This window comes from Molothrus ater, chromosome 3 (genome assembly GCF_012460135.2).
Source record: "Molothrus ater isolate BHLD 08-10-18 breed brown headed cowbird chromosome 3, BPBGC_Mater_1.1, whole genome shotgun sequence".
Taxonomy (NCBI): Eukaryota; Metazoa; Chordata; class Aves; order Passeriformes; family Icteridae; genus Molothrus; species Molothrus ater.
The window spans coordinates 61695547-61712868 of NC_050480.2; the positions used below are offsets into that span (position 1 = coordinate 61695547).

Genomic DNA, 17322 nt, shown 5'->3' on the forward strand with positions numbered 1-17322 from the left:
TGAGTGCACCAGTCATGGCTCACAAACGCTGTGAGAAAGCAGACAATGGAAACATTTGCATACTGTTTCACTGCAAAACGACCTGGGAATCACAACACAGAGATATTAAAAGTCAATTTAGGATCAGCAGCTCTGACTCCAGAACCTTGAGCTGGTTCCTGTTCAGTACACTCAGTGCCTCTGCAGTCTGCTTTCAAGAAGCTCCTTACATGCCATACTGCACATGCAGAAAGTTTTACTTGAGCTTGGGGCTGATCAAGCTAATACATTTCCCCAGAACTCATGAGTTGAAAATTTTAAAAAACACGCACCCTAACAACATTAAAAAACCTTAATAAAAACCCAACTAAAATCAGACAAACAAACAAGCTTGAGGTTAACAGGGCAGAAACTGTTGCAGATCTAATGAGTCCTGATGGTCCCAAGCTGATCCATATGGTCAGAAATCAGCAATGTGTTTTTAGAGCTCCTGGATCCAAGAACTGCGCTGGACCCAGACCTGCACCCTTCACGCTTGGCAGGCTTTGACTGCTCGGACTCCATGCCAAAACAGCAGATCCTACTTGCTCTGGGAGCACCACAGTTGCATTTTCTTGGCAGTGAGCCTAAGTTAATAAACCCTGCTGGATCCTGAGAGTCTGCAATGACCCGGCTAGAGCATGTTTGTGTCTGCCCCAAGTGATCTTGAATGAGTGAGTTTTGACTGCACAAGTGCAGCTGACCACCAATTCAACTCCTTCCTTATTGAGTATCTCCATGAAGAGACAAAGGGTGCAACCAGCATCTCTTTCCAGGAATTACTATTTGAAGGTTGGCAAGTTTGATTTCCCCACACTGCTTATTCTTTAACATCCTCAATTAGAGAAACCTGCTGAACAACACACTAAATAAGACAGAAACGCCTCAGATTTGGATGCAGATCTTGTTGCTGCATAGTGGTACCAGAAGACACAAGGACTCCACTAATGCAGTATTTAAACTAAAGAAGAAGGGCAAAACCCTAAAAAGCAACACAACACAACCCTGTCATTGTTCCTTCAGCAACTGAGCCGCATGAACTCTACTGAATGATAGTTCAGTCAGAAATCAGAGGATTAGAAGAGTCATAACCCAAGGTATCAAACCCAAGGTTTATACTGATTAAAAAAAAAAAAAAAATCTACTGCACCACCTCTTTTCTCTCAGCAACGTAGCTAAAATTTAGGAGAGCAAAGAGATTAGATACATGTTGGAGGGAAATGCAGAGTGTGGATGGTGGCAGTGAGTCTCAGACCAGAGCAAGGTGGAGAGCACCTCAGCAAGCCCTGGTGCCCTGAGCAGCCTTGGCTCATGGCACAGGCAGGTCAGGATGGAGGCAAATCTGTCTGCAGTACGAGGAGAGGCAGCTCCTCAGTAATATATCCATTCTTAGGAGGGAAATTCCCCACATTCAATTTCTAGCTCTAAAAGGTGAGCAGAGCTCTGCCACATGCAAACAATGCCAGGCTCAGTTTGGCTTTTACACAGACAGGTACAGGGGGAGTATGTACTCAAAGACATAAAAAAAAACCAACGAAAAAATCCCCCAAACCTCACATACTACATGCTGGGGAATGCCAGCATTTTATACCTGTAGGACACTGATTCACCTGCAGCAGCATGTAAAATTGAAACCAAGCATATGGACCACTGGACTGCTCTCAGAAGAATCACCCAGTGCATCAAGGAGCTGTACTTAAAAAGCAGACAACAATCAGTACAGCACCACAGATCACAAGCATGCTCAACTAAGAGAACAATTTGTTACAGAAACACAAAAAGCTATTGCACTAGGATTAGCATCAGCTTTTGTTTACACAAGTATAGGTACACTTTAGAATCGAAGAGTCAAATTAATCCCACCTATGACTACATCTACTACCAAAAAAAAAAAAAAAGTTAAGCATTAGGGAGGTATTAAAAGAGCCATATCTTTTTGCCAGGAGTAGACTAAGCCACAATGGAGTAGCACTACATAATGAGAAGATACAATGCATCTGACAGTACTAAGGCATTGCTTATATTAAATGCTAGTTAGAACAAACCTGCATTTATAAAACCAAGGAATACAAAGCTCAACATTTTCTGTACTTCATGCCCACACAGAATATGATTAATATATGTGGTAAGAGTCAGGTGTGGTTTCAGTATTTATTTTGAAAATATGTTTTACACCCACTTGAAATAAATAATTTTTAACCTCTGTAATAGTTTCAGCTTTTCAAGTTTGGCAAAGACTGAGCCTTTTCCTGTGTTTTGAATGGGACTGAAGTGAACAGATCTGGCTTGCTTATTAGCAGTAACTTCAATGGAGCCTTGTCCTACCAAAACAGTCCATCTTTGTGCACTAACATCAGCAATTGATAGAAGTATAGCTTTAGAGGTAGCCTGTCAGGCTACCTGCTGCCATGAACTCAGGACATGCTACAGAATGAGAAAGGAAAAACAAAGTAAAACAATCTGTTATGACACTGGTACAAATAACTAGTTTTATTATTTTCCTTCATTTTCTTTTTGTTTTGCAGAGTCTTATCCCTTCAATATCAGCTACTCACAATGTCAAACCCCCAAGTTTTGAGAAAACCACTGTGCATTAAGAACTTTAGAACCCTCAGTATACAGAACAGCATGGTGTACTTTTCACAGCATGAGGAAGGACTCATATGTCTAAGAGCAGCTGAGCAGCAGCAGTGTTAAATGTCAGGCAGCATCCAGCTCTTTTAGTCAGTTGTGCTTCACTTCTGTAAAGCATCTCAGGAGGGGATACTCTGCTTACAATTAAGAAGGAGAAAGCAGGCTCCAGCTCCTTTCATCCTACAGAAAGGCAACATTTAAATTACCAGGAGAACAGTATGTGCCTCCTCCTGCCAATTCCTGACATTTTATTTTAAAAGTGTTTTTATTGGCGGGTGGTAGGGAGGAGAAAGAGTGGGGGGAACAGAGACAGGACACACACATGGACTCTACACTGATTTACTTACTGCCCAAGAACGCAGTGATACCACCAACAGAAAACAGAAACAGATGGCAAGATATTTTAAGTCAGAAAATCATTTCCACACCCTGAGCCTTCTTTTAAAGGAAATCTTTGTTTCAGATTTTGCACAGAAAGCAAAGTTCAAACTAGACCAGATTTATACCTGTCATTTGGCCTGCCCCAGGCTGGATGTAATGTGACATTTGCAGGCTGTACTTGTGCTGCTGTATTGCAGCTATATTCCTTAAGTAAGGGGCCATTCTATTTTATAATACATATCTACAAACAAGCATTTTCTAACTGAAACTTCTCTCTTAGTTCAGAGATGCACATGCTTATTTGCTCTTACTTCTTAAAGCTGAAAGTGAATGTGGCCATGCCAAATACACACTCTGTAGAGAAATTTAACTTCTACCAGTGCACCACATTGTTCCCTGTAAATTACCAGGGAAGTTATGCATTAAAAAAAATAATTCTGGAAATGTGCAGATGCAAGGGAAGGGACAGTATAGTCTAGAGGACTTTCACACTCTAGGTAAAGAAACAGCTGGATTAAAATTCCCTTTACTTATAAGCAAAACCCTACTCCTTTCTCCTATTCCTTTCTAGTTCACTGGAAACATTTCTTTCATTTTCCCTGATAAGTTACAAAGCAGTGAAGAATTACTTTTCTTGTACATTTGGAAAGTGTGTTGTTATCAATTTATTTTCTTTCAAAAAACAGTAGTAGTTGGTGGAAAGTCCTTGAAGGAATGACCACGATTCAGAACTCCACAGTGGCAGGTGCTAACCAAATGAAATCCAAGTAGACATGATTCAAGAAGTGCAAACCAAAGACAGTTCAAACTTTTACTACGCATTTTGCACCTGCCTTTAAGGTATTTCTGTGTTTTTCATACTATCTTCATCAGTCTGGATCCCTGATTTGTGCCAGTGATATCCTGGCATTCTCCATCAAAATTCTTAATAAAAAATCCTGTGAAATACATTCTCTTTTTCAGTTCATTCATCCTCCCTCCTTGCTCTCAAATGATACAGATCCCCAGGGGTGCTGCAAGACAAGCAAGAATAAACAGCTAGAACTTAGAGTAATTATATCAGCAGCTACTTAGGTTGTGTCACTACCAAATAGTAAAAACATCTTCTGTTTTGTGTGTGTCACCTCCTCCACAGAACATTTTCACACAACTTCTTGCCTGTTGTTCATCACTTCACAAACCATATTCCATAGGGTGTTTCACTTTTACTCCTCTTTAATTCATTTCTCAACAGACTTGCAATAAGTTACTTCCTGAATGGCTGTCTCATCCACCATCTTCTCTGACAACCATCTGTAAAATCACTCAAAGAGTCATCACTCCTCTCCTCACGAGGGGAAGGCTTCACTAGCCTTTATCAGTGCATGTATCACTGTCCTCAAAAAGATCCAGAAGGCATTCAAAATAATACATTTTATCTGTCATTAAGATCATCTAAAGGCTATTTACTATTAATAAAAGTTGAACCAGAGTCTTTTCTATTGTGTCACCAGCTTGGGTTCGTGAGGATGCTCCCCTTCACATGTCTCTTTGTTCTCCTTTCACAAGCATCACACTTGTGACAATGACACGGTGATTCCTGCTCCAGTTACCATTCAGAGAGAGTCACTAAGGCACCAACACTGCAGGCTATAGCAGACACCACCTCTTCTAGTTTTGACAACAATTTGGTCTCAATGAGTTTTGCATTAGTTACTACACTGTCAATACAAAAAAGACACAAAAAAGGTCACAAAAAGAAGCAAAGTCTCAGGACCTTTGAAGTACTTGCAAGTCCCTCATCCTTCAGGTGAAAGGCACTCACAAGCAAGAAGCTGGGAGACAATCTAAGTGTACAGAACTGCATCCAACCACCACCAGCACCATCAAAGCACCTTTCTGCTCCAGAAGCAAGTCTTCTGAATGCTTTTCAAAGCATATTTAAACACACCATCAACTTTAATTCTCAAAGGTCATCTAGTTTTTACAACTTTAGCCAGAGGCTGAGATTGCAGCTTCATTCATAACTCTGAGGACCACTGTCAGGAGCACACTTACACACATCCATGTCCCCAGGAGCACTGTGGAATGGTGCAGCTACACACCAGCGAGGGTCACAGCCAGCACCACCTGTGTGGGAAGAGACCAGAGTGGCTTTAGCCCCAGAAATGACCCAAAACTTTAAATGGCAAAACTGTCCAAGGCTGCCTGGAGCAAAACTCCACACCATTTTGTTTGTTTCCTGTTCAAACTTCTTTTTGACTTCACAGTCACATCTACAACTCTTCTAAAAAAATCTCTGAGGATAAACTAGGAAGATATTCTTCAGAATGTGCCTAAATACCGCTAAACCTATTTCTTAAATGCCTCTTAATTTGCTTTCTCATTTGATGACATGGTGACAATTCTACACCTTTTTTCTTCCACAGAGCTAAACATTACCTGCTCACATGGATCTGATATCAACAGAAACATTCAGATTTTCTTGTCCTCACCTCACAGGAACAGGGTTTCAGAAAATTACTTATAGAAAAACAAACTAATACTGAAATTCTCCTTTGCAAGAAGTGAACAATTATCAACATGGAAAGCTCTCCCTTTTTGTCTTTTCATCTCCTGTTACTTCACTGAGTGAATTTAAAAAGGAAATAATTTTATATCAGCAATGAATTTAGAAAAACTGCATTGCATTAAATCATGCCTCTGCCTGCGACTACTCATCAATCCTAGTGCACATCACCAGCAAGCATGGAGGTTATCTGCTTTCTGTTCTGGTTCTGAAATCCACAACAAGCTGAAACCCAGAGCAGAGGTAAAGCTTAGTCCCATGCCTGGACAAAACAAGGGCTGGTACACCTGGAATGGCTGCCCACTGAGCTGGGTCACTGTCTGCCAAAGAGGCATGCCAGAGTTAGACCGACTGACTAGTTAGAGACTGACTAGCAGAATGCTTCATCCTGCACTCTCCAGGGCCCCCAGAGGTTGTGAAAGTTATCTTTCACCTTTCCTCCCCACACATGTGTGAGGGCAGAGGGAAGGGGAAATCCCAGTGGAGGAAATTAACCTGGGAACAATAATGTAAGAAACTGCAAACCTTGGAGGAATCTAACCCAAACCCACAGCTCTCTCAGCATTCATTAAGGGAAGAATGAAAAGCACAAAAGCTTTCTGATTTTGCCCAGGTGTGCATATTACCAATGTAAGTATGCTTATGCTGATTTTTCTATTCTTTAGAACACAAATTCACTTTTAATAAAAGATCCAAAGATGCTCTTGAAAGAAGAGCTTTGAGGACAGCAGAACAAACCAGATACCTGCCCTTTCTCAGCTGGAAAAGAGAGGCAGTTGCTCCTGCCTGAGAGAACAAAAGACCCCATATTAAAACTGAGCAAGTGCAGGAAGGTAATTCAGAAAAGAAGCAAGGCCCAGGAGACCACCCATGTACCGTGATAAATTTAAATAACCTAGGCATCTCAGAGTGAGCCCTGCTTGGAGGGTCTCTGTAGCATTAGGAAATACTACTGCAAAGTAGCAAAGAAGCAAATAGTACTAAAAAATAGCTAAGAAGCAACACCTTCGTTGTAATGGTGGTGGTTTGTTAGGCTTTCAGCATGGCTATAAAAACATTTCCCATGCCTTTCTTAAAGATGGACAGAAAGTTAACATCTGTAAGATGATCAGAAGGCTGGAGCACCTCTCTGATAAAGACAGGCTGAGAAAGTTGTTCAGCCTGCAGAAAAGAAGGCTCCAGGGAAGCCCTAGGGCAGCCTTACAGTTCCTAAAAAGGGCCTATAAGACAGCTGGAGATTTCCTACAACTGCATGAAGTTACAGAACAAGGGGTAATTGGCCTTAAAACAGAAAGAAGGTAGGTTTAGATCAGATATTAGGAGAAAATTCTTTACTGAGAGGGTGCGGAGATACTGGCTCAGCTTGCCCAGAGAAGTTTTTGATGCTCCATCCCAGGAAGTGTTGAAGGCCAAGTTGGACCAGGTCCTGGGCAAACTGATCTAGTGGGTAGCATCCTTGGTCACAGCAGAGGGATTGGATGATCTTTAATGTCCCTCTCAATCCAAACCATTCTACAGTGAAAAAACATGGTCTCAACTTCACTTGGAATCACCACTTTGGTCTTCAGCTGGAGACAAGAAAAATCCATAAACTGTGAGAATTTATCCTACAGTTATTTATGCTGAAAAAGACAAGATCAAAAGTCTATTCTTCTACTATTCTGCTATGTAGTAGTCAGGTTCTCCACCAGACATGAAACCTGGAATAGACTCCTGAGCTCCCATTTGCCAAGCAGTATTTTATTTACTTCAAATAAAATAGGGCAAATCACTGTATATTTGCCCAACCTATTCACTAACCTGTATTACTGAACCTCTAACACAGATAAGCCCAACAGATATCATCAGCAATAATCAATCAAGCCTTGGTTTCTCCAACAACAGCTGCTGTTATGTTTTATTGTTGTACCTACAGAAACACTTCATGATGCTTGATATTCTTCCAACAGAAAGTGGTACTTAGCATAAAATAAGAAAAGCTCTCATAATCAAGCAAAGGAGGTAAGAGAAGTATACCCTTGCTTATCTCACTATTACATCCCAAAAGATGACTACAAAACCTGACAGAGTTGGCATGGCTGTGGGTGAATACTTAAAAATAGCGAGAACTTTTAACACAAATGTCTCAACTACTCTCTTCACTAACCTGATTGTTTACATTCCCCTGCCCATAGAAAAAAGGACACACATTTTATAGCTGTTCCTAAACTGTCCTGCTTTCCTTCAGAAAGATACCTACTACTAGTTTCCATGCCTTTGCTAGTTTTGAGTTTTTGAGTTTCCTTGTGCATGTATTAATAATCAGTATTTCATGCTTGACTATCAGACATGAAGCCAAATTGATCCCTCTTCACAGGATGAATTTAATAAAGAAACAGCAGAGTTCATAGGTACAAGCAAAAGCAGAAGAAAGTCTGAAAAGTATTTTCTAACTGGCACATCATTGTCAGGAGTAATAGTAGACATTTCTTAGATTCAAGGTATAATGTATGACGTTAAAATACCATCAGTTGTCTTCACCTACAAACAAGGTAACCTGTATAAATTTCTTTATGTGATCAAGTTGTTACAAAAGAGCTAAGTTTTGATTTATAAATAATTACTTTGCTCTGCCTTTTTGAAAAGTAACCCATCTCACTGTACCAGTACCAACCCACAACACAGCTGGTTTTGATGAAAAGCTGTGCTAACAGAAGGTACCATGAAGTGACAGAAATTGGTAACTTTTACGTGGCTTCAGTGATGGATGTGCATGCTGACCCATTTTCAGGAATAAATCTAGGAAAGGCTAATGCAGAGCAAACTTTCAAGCTTCTCCCCATATGCCATCACTTGGATAAACTGTAGATACTGTGCTGTAACTCCAGTGTCACACTACTTCATCAAGTTATTTCTCACAGTGCATTTTATGTTGAAACCACATTTCGATTCACATTCAGTGCAATGACGGATACAGCCACCACAGGGAGCAAACATGCAAGATAAACAAGTACAAACAGTACAGCCCTCTCTAGGGAGCTGAGGCAAAAGTTTAAACACTGATTCTGATCCATACTTGGAGAAGCAGAACTGAAGTGTCACCCCAGCTGGGAGCAAATTACCCAAATCACCAAAGAGTTAAACTGTTACCTAAATACCTCAGCAGAAACCTACAGCACAGAAGAAAAAAATCATCTTATGAAAGTTGAAAGTACAATTCTGTCCCACAATTGATCTAATCCTGTAGAGCGCTGCACTCATCTGGGGCACAGTAATTTTTAAACAGCTTAAAAAACCAGCCAAGCTGTGAGAGTTAATTCTCCTGATGATCAAACTCTGTCTGTAATTCTGGGGTTGTTACTGTGTCAGGTCAGTCTACCCAAGAATCGGACGGAATAGGGTCTCCACTGAAGCTGGAACTTCAGATTGATTAAAGGACAGTTTGTGTACTGACTGCTGCAGACCTTGTTTGTCAAAAGCAGCTAGAATCTTTATATAATAAACTCATTAGAAACAGCAAAACAAGGGGGGAAGCAGACAATACAGGTGTTGTATACTAGGAAAGTCTATTGTGTTTAGAACAATATATTACACTTACACTTTCTCCTAAAGCCGAGGAAACATGAAGCAAGTTCATTTGAATTCCTAAGGGCAGTACTACCTGCTGACAAGGCAATTAACATACTCATTTCTGCATCAATAGGAGGAGAAACTACAACTTCCTATTTTTTACAAATTCTCTTTTATAAAAAGACAAAACAAACCCACTACTAGTTATCTCATCTGCTGTTTATATATGTAAATCTATGTTTAACAGAAAAGTATAACATAACATAACCTTTACTACAAACCTTTCGCTATTTGAAAACATTGATATGTATTTGACAAAGATGTTGCAAGGTAGTGTCGTGCTCAGACAACCTGCTCTTGTGATGGGGCAAAAATGAACAAAGGAAGAGTAAGTCAAGTGCCCTGGGAGACTCAGGGCTAAAATCTCAGTGTTAACAGTGAGGAGGAGACTTCATTTGTGCAAAAGTACCATTGTGAACAGATAAGGCTGTGGCAATACTTGCATGCAGGAAAAAAAACAAAACAAAAGAAACACCACAAAAACAAGTTTTCTTTCCCTGCCTTAAGTTTTTAATCACTTTGAGAATAACAGCAGTCCCAGACAGAGAATGAATATGGAAAGATGGCTAACTGTTGTTAACACTGAATTCAGATCCCAGCAATCATCCTTTTTGGCTGGTTAGAGAGAATGACCTGGAATAGAAAGGTAAAAAGAAGACTCCCACCCACACAGATTTCTCTTTCTGGATGGTATGCCAGGCTTACCCCGTAACACCAGTTTAACCCAATGGCTCCAGTTAAGTGATCAAACACCTGAAAGGTTTGGGGTGCAGGTCCAGGCAGACCTCTCCCATACCAGCTGCTCCCAGTATCCCTCCCCTGGTCTCAGAACCCTTCAGCCACTTCATCAGGTCACAGTCAGCCAAGACTGACATAAACCCAGACTCCACCATGACTAATGGAAAAAAATTTATGGAAGAAGTTAATGTAGCCTTCCCTACTTACTCTCTCCTTTAGAGAGCAATTGCAAGGCTGCAAGGAGAGAAGTTTCAGTTAGCTAACACAGGAGACTCAAGTGTTTTTAAATTAAGTTTTCTAATTGATGAAGCAGCTGAATTAATTCCCCCTGTGACACATGATCACTAGTTCACAACCCAAGAGAAAAATGGGAAGCACACAGACAAGGAGAGACTCTTGCAGAGGTAGCAGGCCACCAGTTGCCTTACCTGTCATGTCAATCTACACCTTCAGATCAAGTACCAAGCACATCTCATGTTAACTGTGTTTACTTTTAGGAAGCTACAAGCCCAAAACATGCTTAGCAGCTCCTCTCAGTAAAAAAGAAAAGCTTAAAGGCAACTACAGCACCAGGGCTGGAGAAGTGCCCTTGATCACTGCCTCCATGCAAGTCTAAGCAGCAGTGTTTTCTGCACAGGTGCCAGAATTCCTGTTCTTCAGAAAGCAGCCCGCATTTTGCTATAGCTAGGTGATTATTAGGTCTATGAGTACTAAGGTGTATTTTCCCATTTTGCAGGAGTACTTACAATGCTCAGCACCATGCACGAAATCCGTCACTGAGCTTCAGGTCTCAGCCCAGCATCTGCCCTACCACCCACCCCCCAGCCCTCCAGATGGTCTTCATTGCTTTCCACTTCTGTAGGCACAACTCCTGCTCTCCTCCCAACTGTCTCCCTGAAGAATACAAGAGTCTTATCTGTAAAGCTAGAGCAAGAGGAAATGTTATGAAGTAAGGTTTTTCAAGATGAAAACCGTAATGTTAAAACTTAATGTTATTAAGTAGGTTTTTCAAGATGAAGAAATACATGACTTTTAATGAAACAACTAAAGTTAATAGGTAACCTCAGCAACTTTGGGCCAAGAAGCAGGGAGGAACTCTACCAACAACTGTCACATGCTACAAAACATTGTGAAGCAGCTGATCATAAGAATAAAACAATGATTACTAAAAGATATACTATGAACAGGACATCTCATTAACTTGACATACACTGCAAGATGGTATTAGTAAATATGTTTCATTTTTCTATTCCAACAGTAAATATGTTACCTTTGGAGAATCTAAGCTAGAAATGGTTATAGTAGGAGAAACTCCTTACAATCAGAAGAAAACCACTACTTTTTATTTCTGTAGGTACTGCCTACCTCTTTACAAACAAAAGTAAAATTCAAACTTGTCTCAACATCACCCCCTGCAATAAACCAAAATCCAAAACCAGAATAATCAAGGATTATTGAGTACAAAGGTTTAAAAAATGATTAACAGGTCATTATACACCTGGATACTCCACTTCTGCTACCATTAAACTTTTGTGGGGCTGCAGAAACTGGTTTGTCATACTGAATTTTTATAGAAGCATTTTTGCAGTACCAGGAGGTAACAGTTTTCAAACCACCACCACCAGAAAGGACTGGGGACCAGGAGATGGGCAGGTGAAGTGAGGTGAAGAAGGTATCAAGTCAACTATATGCATCTCCACTTCTGAAGTCACAGACTCTAGTAGTAATTGAATCCAATACCAGTTGAGGAAATTCTAGTTTCATTAATTATTTCCAAAGAAGTTATATAGTCCTCAGTGGGAGAAAAGCTACTAAGTAGGAACTGAAGCAGCACAGGAGTAGAAGTTACAAAGCACAGTGACAGAACACAAGAGGGTTTGTACACAAGAACATAGATCTCCAATTCCAGATTTTGCCAGACCAAAAATACAGGACCAACAGATTTCGTGACAAAGAGACAAGCAGCTAAACAGAATGATTGTTAGCAAGGAGGAGAAAACTTTTCAAAACTATCTGATTTACATTTCCTTGATATTTTCATTGAAATGGAAACATCCCACATGATGTCAAACACTGACCTGTCTAGCCAAAATACTAGTTTTGTTTCAGATTTTTAATGGGATAAGAACTATTGTTTTTTAGAAAAATAACCCAATAGTTCTTCTAGATCCTCCCACTGTGATTATTCCCTATGGTTAAGCAATCATTGACCACCATTTACCACCAAACAAGCTTCTCTAGAGGCCTGCAGGGTAGCTGCAGTGATTCACGTCAGAAAGGGGAAAGAAGTTGCAGCTTTGATAGCTTGTTTGGGGAGAGGAAGAAGAGAAGAACAGAAAATTCAGGAAAAAGAAGAGGGACCCATATCAGCCTTTCCTATAACTTGCATCTTTTCTCTCCTGCAGTTTTCCCCTTGAAAATGACATCCTCTTGCCCATGGGGGAAAAAAGTCTGGTCTTCAAAATTTTCTGAATCCACCTACTTTTACTGAATTTAATAATACACACACAGGCTGGCTCACCTCTGAACTGTTCCAGTTGCTCCACATTTTCATCATCCAGTGATGACTCTGCACTCATCAAGTCTCTTTTTAGCCAGCATCAAACAGCCGAAGCTGCCACTAAAAGCTGCTGCTGTTGCTATGCAGGAAACTGCTGCCCCAAAGCACACTGACTTTCTGTCTGTTTCTTTCAAAATAAAGACAGGAATATTTGTATTTGTGACTAAAGTAATAATCAGCTGTATTCTTATGCATAGGGTAATCTCATTATAAGGCCATTTTAAATAACGAGGTCTTTGGAGTCTTCTTTCAACCTGTGCTGAAATACCTGTCTAGTAAAATATTTTAATGTAACTATGGTAAGAATTAAAAGAATTGTATGGTAAGACCGAAGAAAACACTCACATATAGTTCAAGGGGAATAGAAAAGTACATGAGAGCCCTTCAACTGATCAATGATTCCCCCAAATGATCACTTACATATTACGCTTTCATATGCAGAATAATTATGAAAATTTTGCACGATAAGCAACTTAATACATATGAGAAAGTCTGACAAAACTATGTAACTCAAGAAAGCAATAAACATTATTAAATTAAGAAAAAAAAATGAAACCCCATACCAGTGCTAATTTCCATACACTTGCAACATTTTGTGTCTCTAAAGTACAAACCGTTATGCTTAAAAGTGCAAACTGCCTTTCAGTTTGATTTCTCATTTGCAAAACTGTAATCAGTAAGAAAGAACAGGCTAGCAAGTCTACACAAAGATAAAACAAATCATGAAAGCATTTTTTAATGTGCCCCTTCAGCAATTTCTGCACATCAAACCTCCAAAGAAAATTATTCATTTCTCATAATAGAATATAAATGTCTTGCAAGTAAGAATGTATTTTTCCTAACACCAGCTTGATTGACCTCAAAGCACAGCTCCTAGTGATTTTGAGTGGCAAAGGTGAGTTCAAAACTGAGTCACTGCACTAAGTGGTCATCTTTGAGAAGTCCCCAGGGACTCAACTGGGATCATCCTGGAGGGTTTTAATAGTACCAGGAAGGGAAAAACTGACAACACAGTTCTTCTACCTCCACTATTACATTATTCTCTCTCATCTCACACTCATGAAAGTCGTAATAATCCTCTACTCAAAAACATTTCTATGTGAGACTATCAGCTTCTACACACTTTTGTCAGCAAGGTGGAAATCAATCCATCACATACAGAGGAAAAAGAACATAACCCTTGATCAAAGGGAATAGCTACTATGAGTAGCAGGCAGTTACTCCATGCTGATCAGTGCTAGGAAGATTTGTGCCAGGAGAGAGCACATCCCAGGCAGAGCAAATGAAGGGAGCAGGCAGAGCCCTGCAGCCTCAGCTGCAGCCTGCAAGCACCCAGCCTCTCCCCTGCCCTGCTGCCCCTGCATCTCTTCTGCTCTCTGCACCAGGATTCCCACACACCACACTGGTCTCACTCCTCACCAAGACAGTCAGCCTTCATCCCCTGCATAAGAAGCCTTACTGGATGTCCACTGGAATGCAGGCTGCCCTCAGGACCCTGCTGTGGCACAGCATCCAGAAACAAGGAGCCCTGTCCCATGCAATTTAATCCACCACAGCATATTACAGGGGTAAAAAATTGCTAGCATGGACAAAAAGTGCATCTAGTTTAAGCCCCACAGGACTAGGACACTGCAGTGCTGTAAGAATTAGTGAGTTAAGCCACCTAATGAAAATATCTGCAGCTAATACATGGTGAAAAACTGCAGTTAAATATTTCATTCCCTGTGTACAGCATTTGTAAATATGAAGATAGACATCCTGCTATACTGAGTTTCTCACCCAGTCACTGAAACACCAAAGATTTTCAGTGAAATAACCTAAATGTGATTTTTGGGGTGGGGGTTGAGTGGGGTTTTTCCTTTTTTTTTGGTTTTTTTTTGGGGTTGGTGGTTTTTTTAATTTGTTTATTTTGTTGGTTTGTTTTTTCAACCACAGGAGCAACCAAGTAAGTGAGTTTCTCCAAAGCTCATGCTCAGAAGTCTTCAAACTAACTGTTCAGTCAGATTTCCCCCATAGATTCAAGTAGGATGGAACATTTCCATCTGGAAGAAACCAAGAAAATCTAGAAGTCTGTGTTAGGACCCTTCAATTCTAACAGCAGACAATAAATTGCACCTGTGATATAAAAATGATAATTTTAATAAATTAACAATATACTTGCTGAATTCTCAAGGGACTTCACATGATTTTCTTCCTTAGCTTTGACAGCAGACAAATATCTTAGGATGGAAGATCTTGGATTCACATCCTACATGAGACTAGACATACTGCATACATGCAGCTCTGAATACCACACAACAAAAGTACTTTTAAGACACCCTTGGAAAGACCCATTAAACAGTAAATTAGAATGCAATACAGCAAAGAAAATCTGGCCAACCTGCAGGAATTGCTTGAGCTATAACGAGAAAAGTGGAACAAAAAGCAACAAAAAAATCCACAAGAGTAGACTAGAACTTTTATTGAGACCCCACTAAAGATGGGGGTGCCCCAATTCTGCCTGTATTCCAGGAACTTTACATTTACTGAGATGTGCAAATTCAGAGACCAGAGAGTACCTAACAGCAGGAGTTCAAACACAGAAATCCAAAAGAGAACATGAAAGGAGAAAGGAAGTAATGCAAAATGTATATATTTCCACTTTCATTAGATGAGCTGTAATTTAACTTTAGTATGAGAGTTTAATTATCATCATATTCATATTATTACCATTATCAGTGTAATTCAATTGTTTATAGGTTCAAGGAAATTTCAACAATCAGGTACCAGTTCCCCAAATTTACAGTTTTTGTGGAAGAAAAAAAAATTGGAACTTTACAAGTTTGCAGCTAGTTTCACATGAAACAATACCAAAAAGCAACAGATTTTTCCCCAAGAGTTACAGTAAAACTGGTTTTTAAAGTAGTTTGAACTGGATCCACAATTAGGCATGATTCCAAGGATTTTTCACTGTGGTCACCATAGGACAAGTATGACTGAACTGCTCTCCTAATTCTGTTTTTCCAGTTTAACAAAACTCCAGAAATCTAGGAGCCATTACTTGTTTGCTTGGGTTTGCACTATGTAGTATTAGCACAACTAATTTATCTGTTATACAACCCAAGACATAATATATGTAGATTATTTCTCTAAAACCTACACCCCCCCCAAAAAAAGATTTCTAAAATGTGAATAAGTAGTGAAACCAACAGTATGCCAAAACAACACTAAATTTCTTGATGCCATGTGATGTGTCCTGTAAGTTGGACAGTGAGAGCTTCTCTGTTATTAAAAAAGCCCTTTTTTTTTTCTGGTCTCATTAGTGCAGCCCTACCTACCCGAGCTGTATTAGTCACTTCCTGCACAAGGACATTTGGACACCTACATGGCATCAAAACACCTCTTAGTCCATCTAACACAGTATAATATAGGTTTAACTAGAACATTAAAGCTGCAATTGGAGTAAACCTGTCTCTTGTGACATCACACACAGGAACTCTACTGCTTCAGAAAGATTAGATCCTTATCCCAATGCCCTCCTACCCCAACCAAATTCTGTTCAAAGATAGGAGGAGGAAAAAAGGAAGGAAAAGCAGATAAATTAAGGCTTAATCTCACAGTTATTCCATTCTCTTATAGAATGGAATCGAGCTTGACAGGTAAGAAAAGGGAGAACAAAATCTATCTCTTCTGCTACTTCAAGGAGATAGGAGGGTGTCTTCCAAAACGTTTGGTAAAAACCAGTGCAACAGTAAGATAACACTACATGCTTATATACTTCCAATTTTCACAATCATTCCACTTTGCAAACAAAACTATTCGTGTAATAGAAGCTATTGAGCTCTGTCTTCAAAACCAGTGTGCTGGAATCACAGCTGAGTAACAGAGTAACACAGGCCAGCCCAGAACTTCTGCAAGCCACAGGGAACAACACTTCTCATGACCATTCACTGCTTTGAACACACTTCAGTCTCCTCTCCATGGTGTACACCGTAGCAAGGAACAGAGAAGCCAGCTATATATGATGTGTCATGAAGGTTCAACCAAGTGTCTTAGCTGAACACAACAGAGTGACAACAGCAGTGCAAAGCATGGACAGCTCTCAGGGAAATCCACTATCTGCTCTAAAGCCTTCATCAGACAAAAGGATGTGACATGTAATTACAAAGATCCTCCTGCAAGGAAGTCTCTCTCCTGTGCAATTAAACATTGCCGGGAAGAAAAACAAGACAACAGAAATAAGAAAAGTTCACAATTGAGTAATTTTCACTTGAATGGCACTGATGAACTATCTATAATGTGACCAAGTTTATCTTCAATTCTGTAAACCTTTTCAGAGTGCTACTACAAACACTGTATGCAAAAGGGTCGCTGTGAAAAGGAAACTGCATTTCAAAAAACTCTTGACAGGGGAAAGGAAACTTATCCAGGAAAGGGAAGAGGAAAGAGAGCAAAAGTTGGAAGCTGGTGAGGACAGAGGTCACTCTCCAGGATCTTTACAGCACTCACTAGATAAGCATATATCTTTTGAAGAAGCTCAACTTCCTGCCATAAATAAAGGTTTTATAACCACTCAAAATATGTATCAGCAGCCATTTATTTCTTTTCGTCCATCTTATTACTTGGGCAGTAGCACTGCATTTTTCAGGTGTTTCAATAGATGATTACACAAGATATACTATTATCTGATCTATTCCAGAGAGAGTTCCCATCAGTTTTCCCACCATGGCTTACATATATCAAGAAATCCATTAAAACTATGCAACTGTCAGAAATATTTTCAATGTTTCAACACCTGCTGTTGGTGTCAGCATATGTCAGTTTTCATGTTTGTGCAAGGTTTGTTCAAATCCAG

At 39.9% G+C, this 17322-nt stretch overlaps 1 protein-coding gene across 1 annotated transcript in view; it reads right to left on the minus strand.

Annotated features, from left to right (window-relative positions):
- The window catches only part of RNF217 (ring finger protein 217), a 64564-nt gene that overhangs the window by 33214 nt on the left and 14028 nt on the right, over positions 1 to 17322 (minus strand). The gene's annotated exons all lie outside the window — the stretch shown is intronic.